General features: G+C 46.1%; 2 non-coding genes across 2 annotated transcripts; one reads left to right on the forward strand and one right to left on the reverse strand.

Moving 5' to 3' along the window:
- Positions 1 to 3,664: 3,664 nt before the first annotated feature.
- On the reverse strand, positions 3,665 to 3,739 carry TRNAQ-CUG (transfer RNA glutamine (anticodon CUG)). The gene has a single exon. It is a non-coding gene; the product is annotated as a tRNA-Gln (tRNA).
- Positions 3,740 to 5,068: 1,329 nt separating this feature from the next.
- Positions 5,069 to 5,140, forward strand: TRNAQ-CUG (transfer RNA glutamine (anticodon CUG)). The gene has a single exon. It is a non-coding gene; the product is annotated as a tRNA-Gln (tRNA).
- The last annotated feature ends 2,991 nt before the right edge of the window (positions 5,141 to 8,131 follow it).

Here is an 8,131-nt window from a genome sequence, read left to right on the forward strand (position 1 = left end):
TCCCGCACACTTATGGTCAATTGATCTACTAGAAGGCAAGAATGTTCAAGGGAGAAAATACTGCCTCTTAAGTAGCGGTGCTGGGGAAACTGAACAATTACATGTAAAAGGATAAAGTTAGGACATTTTCTCCCACTATATACAAAAATAAACTCGAACTGTACTAAAAAGTAAATGTAAGACCAGAAATCATAAAACGCCTCGAAGAAAACGTAGGTAGAACACTCCTTGACATAAATCATAGCAATATTTCTTTGGATCTGTCTCCTAGAGCAAAGGAAACAAATGCAAAAATAAACATATAGGACCAAAGTAGACTTCAAAGCTTTTGCACAGAAAGGAAACCATCAACGAAATGAAAAGACAGCCTACTGAATGGGAGAAAATATTTGCTAATGATACGACCAACAAGGTGTTAATATCCAAAATATATAAACAGCTCATTCAACTCAACATCAAAACAAATGAACAAAAATTTAAAAATGGGCAGAAGACCTGAATAAACATTTTTTCAAAGAGGACAAGCAGATGGCCGACAGGCATATAAAAAAATGCTCAGCATTGTTAATCATCAGGGAAACGCAAATCAAAATCATGATGTATCACCCCACACCTGTCAGAATGGCTATCATCAAAAAGAACACAAATAACAAATGTTGGCAAGGATGTGGAGAAAAGGACACTGTGGATGGGAAAGTAAAATGGTGCAGCCACTGTTTCTCAAACTAAAAAACTAAAAATAGAACTACCACATGACCCAGCAATGTCACTCCTAAGTATATAGACAAACCACCACCAACAACAACAAAACCCCACTAATTCAAAAAGATAGATGCACCCCAAAATTCATAGCAGCATTATTTACAAATGCCAAGATATGAAAGCAACCTAAGTGTCCCTCAACAGATGAATGGATAAAGAGGATGTGGTGTACACACACACACACACACACACACACACACACACACATGCATACACTCTGGAATACTACTTGGCCATTAAAAAGAATGAAATTTTGTCATTTGCAACAACAGGATTGACTTGGAGGGTATTATGATAAATGAATAAGTCAGACAGAGAAGGACAAATACTGTATGATATCACTTACATGTGGAATCTAAAAAATACAATAAACTAGGGAATATAACAAAAAGGAAACAGACTCACAGATATAGAGAAAAAACTAGTGGTTACCAGTAGGAGAGAGAAGGAGGAGGGGAAAGATAAGGGTAGGGAATTAAGAGGTATAAACTATTATGTATAAAATAAATAAGCTACAAGAATACATTGTACAACACAGGGAATATACCTAATATTTTATAACTATAAATGGAGTATAGCCTTTAAAAATTGAGGGGAGTTCCCGTTGTGGCTCAGTGGTAACGAGCCTGACTAGTATCCATGAGGATGTGGGTTTGATCCCCGGCCTTACTCAGTGGGTTAGGGATCCGGCATTGCTGTGACCTGTGACTTGGATCTGGAGTTGCCGTGGCTGTGGTGTAGGCTGGCAGCTTCAGCTCCGATTTGACCCCTAACCTGGGAACTTCCATATGCTGTGGTTGTGGCCCTAAAAAAATTTTTTTTTTAAAAATACTTGCTCATTTCTAATTTTGCTAGTTCTCACCTAATTACCCTGAAAAGAAGATGCAGCAGGTCATATTCCCAATGTTTTACAAGAATATTCTTTTCTCCACCATTTCGCCAAAGCTGGATAGTACTTACCTACCATTTCCTTGAACTTATTTTTGCCAGAATTTTTATGGACCAACAGTGGGAAGATGTTCCGTACATAATACCAAACCCAGAATCCTTAAACTAAAAGAGTGATTAAGGAGTTCCCATCTTGGCACAGTGGAAACGAATCCAACTAGGAACCATGAGGTTGAGGGTTCGATCCCTGGTCTTGCTCAGTGGGTTAAAGATCTGGTGTTGCTGTGGGCTATGGTGCCGGTGTAGGCCAGCAGCAAGAGACAAAAAAAAAAAAAAGAAATGAAAGAGTGATTAATATGATTACATAAAAATATATATTCAAGATGAAAATAATGAACTTTAAATAAACACACACATACATATATATGGCAAAGGAATTATTTTGATTTAGGGTATATGTTTATCAGTTATATATGCTCATAAATTTGTTTAGAAAAACAGCAATCCCCTGATGTACTCCCACAAATTTTCATCACATGTAACCAATGACTTGTTTATGCTCTTATTCCTAATTATTTCTAATCCTTGATTTTCAAATTTTAGGCATTGTTTCTTTCATTTACTCCTTACATCACTAACATACACACACACACACCCCTCCCCTTGCCTTATCCTCCAATATATTTGTATTATAGTTTGGTAGGTCGATTATTACATTAACTGTTTGATTTTTGCTATTTTAGGGCTGCACCCATGGCATATGGAGGTTCCCTGGCTGGGGGTCTAATCGGAGCTGTAGCCGCGGGCCTACGCCACAGCCACAGCAGCGCGGGATCTGAGCCGCATCTGTGACCTACACCACAGCTCATGGCAACACTGGAAAAGGGCATGGGCGCTCAAGAATATGAACATTTCCCAAAGAATGCTACATGCCAGTTAACCCCAAAGAGTTCAACAAGGTCCTGCCTTTATTCCTAAGAATTTGCAAGTCTATTTACCGGCCTACCCTGCACCCCCCTCATCCCACCCCCACCCCCACCCCCAAATGATAAAAAGAAAAATTTTCAAGGATAAACTCCAGACAAACCTATTTCGGGCCTTCTTGGTAGAGCCAGAATGCTCGTGGGATCAAAAAGACAGTCAAATCATGCCTGGGAACGTTCCACAAGTGCAGCCTCGCTCTCCCAAACCCAACTCTGGCATCCCACCAACTCTGGGCTCCTTGTCCTCTTAAGAGTCTGTCTCCTTGTTCCTTCCTGTCTCCTTCTACTACCGCCGCGTCCTCTTTCTTCCCTCCTTTCCTCAGCCGCCTTCAAGTGGACCTCCCCACATTTTTTTTTTCATAAGTTGTATTTTATAAGTTCCCAAACTATGATTTGGCGGCGAATATTTTCACTATGTAAGACGTCCTTGGGACTCCTGACGAAATATTTCTCCGGAGCAGAAGGGAATGAACGTGTTTCCATCCGGTCACGTCCGGGGTGGGGGGCGGGGGGGCATCTCCTCGTTGGCGCAGGTCCAAGGGGAGACCAAGGGTCCGGACTCGGAGTTGCTGCTGCGAGTCTCACCTTCGACCCGGAGGAGCCTGGCCGGCGGCAAAGGGTGAGGACCTGGGGGGTCTCCTCAGACGCTGGAATCTGAGGCCCAGGCTCCTCTTCTGGGGCGGAAGGACGAGATTTCCTGGAGTCGAGGTTCCAGTCTTAACCTAACAGCGGCTTTCGTGTCCAGTGGAGATTTAGGGGCGAGAAATTCTGAACAAAATCAGAATAAACTGGAATAAGACCAATTAAAATTCTTAATAAAATAGTACCGGAATACAACACTGCCTGGAATTCAGGTCTTGAACCATTAACACGAAAGCTCAGAGGCAGTCACCCTGGCTGGTCACGGACATCAGAGCCCTTCAAGACTCGGGTGCTGCCACGTCCGTGTGGCCCTCGCGGTTCCGGGGCAGCGCGTGGGTCCGACGCAGAACAGGAGTGAGTAAAAACTGCTGAGCGCCGCCCCAAAGACGAGCTTCCACCGAGACTCGAACTCGGGTTCACGCTGGATTCAGAGTCCAGAGTGCTCGCCATTACACCATGGAACCACCCGGGACTCTTCGGCTGGGATCACTGAATTCAGAGTGCAGAGTGCTCACCCTAACGCAGACCCTCCCGCAGCCCGTCCCTGCCAGCAGTTGAGCCAGGCGCGCGCAGCCCCGCCGGCCCAGGACCCGCTTCCCGCCGGGCGCGCTCCTCCTCAGCCGCGCGCAGCCCGCGTCCTCCGCGACGCCAGGGGGCGCCGGCCTTGCCTGCCCTCGGCCTCCCTGCAGGTTAGAACGTCCAGGAGGACATGAAATCCACTGGGGTCAGCGACAGGGCAGGGCTTTCAGGCCTCCCCCAAGTCCACCTGCTCTGCCAGCATTTGTGGAGTTTTCTACGCTGAGGTAGAAGTCCCACCAGAAAAAACAAGTTCCTTTCCTCTTTGTTAAGTGTCCTCTTCCCGCTGCCCTGGGAGCTCTGAGCATCCTCAGAACAGCCCCTGGGACTTCCCAGGAAGTCTTCTCCCTGGGACCCCAGGGCCAAGGTTAGATTAGAGTCGCAGGACGTTGCGGGCTTCACCGGGGGACACAGTCCATTCTGTTAGGAAGGAATCAGGTTGGACCCAAATGGGCCCGGGCCCCACACAACTTACCCAGAGCACCCACACCGCCGGCGCCCTGAGCAGCGTGGTCGGGTGTGAGTAGGTGAGAGTTTCTTCTGGGCTTTTCCCTCCAAGAGCCAATAGTGGAGGTGCGTGTGTCTGCTGAAAAGAAAGATGCTTTAGTCAGAAAAGCCGGCAATCTGGGGGAGAAGGTGGATTCTTGTCCAGAGAGAGACCAGCTTTGCGGGTTCTGCTCGGCCTTGACAGTTTTGAAAGGGAAAAAGGGAAAACAAGCTCAGTGACTCATTAGGATAAGAGATTAGATTACGTGTCGTCTTTCCACCTGATTCCTAACAGAGCGGACACTCCCCCAGTAAAGCCCGCAGCGCCCTGCGACCCTAGGGTCCCAGGGAGGGGACATCCCAGGAAGTCCCAGAGGCTGTTCTGAAGATGTTCAGAGCTCCCAGGGGAGCGGGAAGATGACAGACACAAAGAGGAAAGTAACTCTTTTTCTGGCAGGAGTTCTACTTCAGCGCAGAAAACTCTACAAATGCTGGCAGAACAGAGGGGTTGGGGTGGGCCCTGCCCTGTCGCTGACCTCAACGGATTTTATCGTCCTCTGGTACAAACCTGCCCGGAGGCCGCGGGCGGGCGAGTCCGGAGCCTCCTGGCGTCGAGGCGGAAGCGGGCTGGGGTCTGCGGGGTGAGGAGCGCGCCGGGCGGGAGGCGGGGCCTGGGCCGGCGGGGCTGCGCGCGGCCTGGCTCAGCGGCTGCAAGGTGAAGGCCGGTGGGCGGTTCCATGGTGTAATGGTGAGCACTCTGGACTCTGAATCCAGCGATCCGAGTTCGAGTCTCGGTGGGACCTCGCCCTTTGGGCGACGCTTTTACTCATTTCCCTCAGTCCTGCTCTCTGATCCCAAGGTCTGGATCCCTGGAGGCAGGACCCGGGCTCTGCCCGCCCCCCTCCCCGGCTCCTGCAGCCGTGGGCGCCGCACAGCCGCGTCCCTAGCATTGGGCTACCTCCTCCTCAGGAAGTCGGAACCAGGACTCTGGGTCCCTGAAACCGGCTTCTTTTAGCTGCACGGGCCCCACGGACCTGGCGGGCAAGTGAAGGGGAATGCGGTGTCCCCGCTGGACCAGGGCGGCTCTGCCTGTCCGTGGCATTTAAGGCCCCGCCGCCGGTCAGGTTACCCTGGGACCCTGCAGTAAAAGGCAGAGGCTGAATCCAGCACCACTTCACACCGCGCGTCTTGCACCTGCAGGGTTGTCCCTCTGAGTAAATGGTCGGTATGAGGGGCTGTGATGTCCCTGATCAGCCAGGGTGACTGCCTCTAAGCTTTCGTGTTGGTGGTTCAGACCGGAATTGGAAGTACTGTATTTTATTCTGGTGCCTTGTTTTACTGCGATTTTTAATTGATCCAGTACCACTTTATTCAGATTTTATTCACAATGTCTCCCTCCTAAAGCTCTCTTGGACACGAAAAGCCACCGTTAGGCGAAGATTTTAGCCTTGACTCCAGAAAATCTCGTCCTTTTGTTCCAAGCTCAGCCAGAAAGAGGAGCCTGGGCCACAGAGTCAAGCGTCTGTGGAGACCAGGGGTCCCTGGTTCACCTCTACCCAGGCTTTTGAGACATTTTGCAGGTCTTACAATCAAGGCTGGACTGTATTGGATATACCTTGTTTGGTTAGATTTGAATTGGAAACCACATTCATTTTTTTAATCAAAAAATTAAATTTTACTTAGTCATAAAATTAAATTTTAAAAATCCCCTCTAAAGGTTGAAACCACAATGTAAAAACGAACATGGGTGTCCTGTTTATGGAACAACTGGATGGATAAGTCGTAAAGCAACTAAAACACAGTAATATGCTTTCCCCTATTCTGTTGTTAGTGGCATTGTTGGTATGTCATTATTCTTTTGTCCACGTAATGTGGGAAAAAGCATGAGAGACTATAGAGTGCTGTATTCCTCTTACTCCCAGGGTCCTTAAAAACAAAAATCCTGGTATTAGAGAAGAGAGATGCAGATGAAATATAGATTTCAATTAAAAAAAAACCCCTTAGTTCTAAATCCGAATTGTTCATGCTTGTGACTATACGTGAATACAGGAGTCCATGCAAATATGAGTATGTATTTCCTAGTTTTGGCCACTGGAAAGCCTAGAAATAAACCAACTTCAGTGAGTATCTCTAGGTTACACAATTTGAGAGGCGAATAGTGCTTTGCATGAAAAGGAACCAGATTCTTAGAGAAATGACTGAGTCTAGGTCAGGAGCAGTAAATTTTCAAGATGACACAGAAGCATCTTGACATACTGCTATCTGGAAAGGTCTCAAAGACTGTTAGAATCTTCCCCAGGAGTCCCCGTCGTGGCGCAGTGGTTAACGAATCCGACTAGGAACCATGAGGTTGCGGGTTCGGTCCCTGCCCTTGCTCAGTGGGTTAATGATCCGGCCTCGCCGTGAGCTGTGGTCTAGGTCGCAGACGCGGCTCGGATCCCGCGTTGCTGTGGCCCTGGCGTAGGCTGGTGGCTACAGCTCCAATTCGACCCCTAGCCTGGGAACCTCCATATGCCGCGGGAGCGGCCCAAGAAATGGCAAAAAGACAAAAAAAAAAAAATCTTACCCAAAGGATGAAGGAGCCAGATGAGAGTCACATTCACTACTGAAACAGAAGTAATTGGAGTATCAGGAAGGACTATACTGCAATGGGTTGGAACGCTTCAATATGTTTGAAACTTTGAATTCATGTTAGCATGGGGAAGAAAGAGAAATAAAAATAAAATAAAAATAAAAAAGAAAGAGAAATAAAACTTTGAATTCATGTTAGCATGGGGAAGAAAGAGAAATAAAATAAAAGAGAAATAAAAGAAGATGTTTGGTGAATTGCTCATTAAGCTGCAGTTTTCTTTGTAGATGGTCCCACTAAGTAATTAAATACTATTTAGTATTCAGGGGAAGTTTCTCTTTAGGCAAGTGTTCCAGGTGATAAGATATGACCATGGAATATCACCATTTTACTCCATGTCGTCAGTTACTGGATCCAGGCCTTGAAGTCAAAGGGCTGCTAATGTCTTTAGAAGAACCACGCAGGACCTCATGTGCCTCCTGATCACATAGCAAACACTACTTTTGAGATAGTCTTGCCAGTGTATCAAACATTGAATGTCATCAGTCTCTACATCGGCCAGGGCCGAAATAGTGACCACTAGACACATGTGGCTATCGAATACTCAGAATGTGGCTAGTAGGACGGAGGAACTGGATTTTAATTGTATGTGATTTATCATTTATGTAAATGTAAACTTAAAAACTGAGGACATGTGAAATATTTTTCTACTAAACACAATTTTAAAACTTTGGTACAATTCTATTTCCTTTAATGCATAGCATTAATTAGCTATGTAGAAGATTATATTTGTATTATTGTGGGTTGATAGGTTTTGGTTTTCAGTGTGGCTACTGGAAAAATTTAAATTACATATATGGCTTGCAAATTTTTTCTATTACAGTGCTGCTCTAGATTCTCCTACCAAAGAGGAAATATGGAGGACCGAAGAATTTACTACAGTATACCCAGGTATACAATTTAGACTGTGGGAATGCTACAAAACAAACAACTCTGTGTCTTTGACAAATAAATGATTTTTTAAAAAGGACAAAAGAGACCAAGAAAGAAATAGAGTAAGGGGGAGTGAGGGTGAGAGAGAAATGAAGGAGCAAAGTAGGGAAGGAGGAAGGAAGGATCTGAGGGGAAACATATATGTAAGAAACAAACACACATCCAACTGATTACGGTTTGCGGAATTTATTTAAATCCCAAGAAAAGAAACTAACTTAAAAACAATAATGGG

The sequence above is a fragment of the Phacochoerus africanus genome, chromosome 6, assembly GCF_016906955.1.
Source record: "Phacochoerus africanus isolate WHEZ1 chromosome 6, ROS_Pafr_v1, whole genome shotgun sequence".
NCBI classification, from domain to species: domain Eukaryota; kingdom Metazoa; phylum Chordata; class Mammalia; order Artiodactyla; family Suidae; genus Phacochoerus; species Phacochoerus africanus.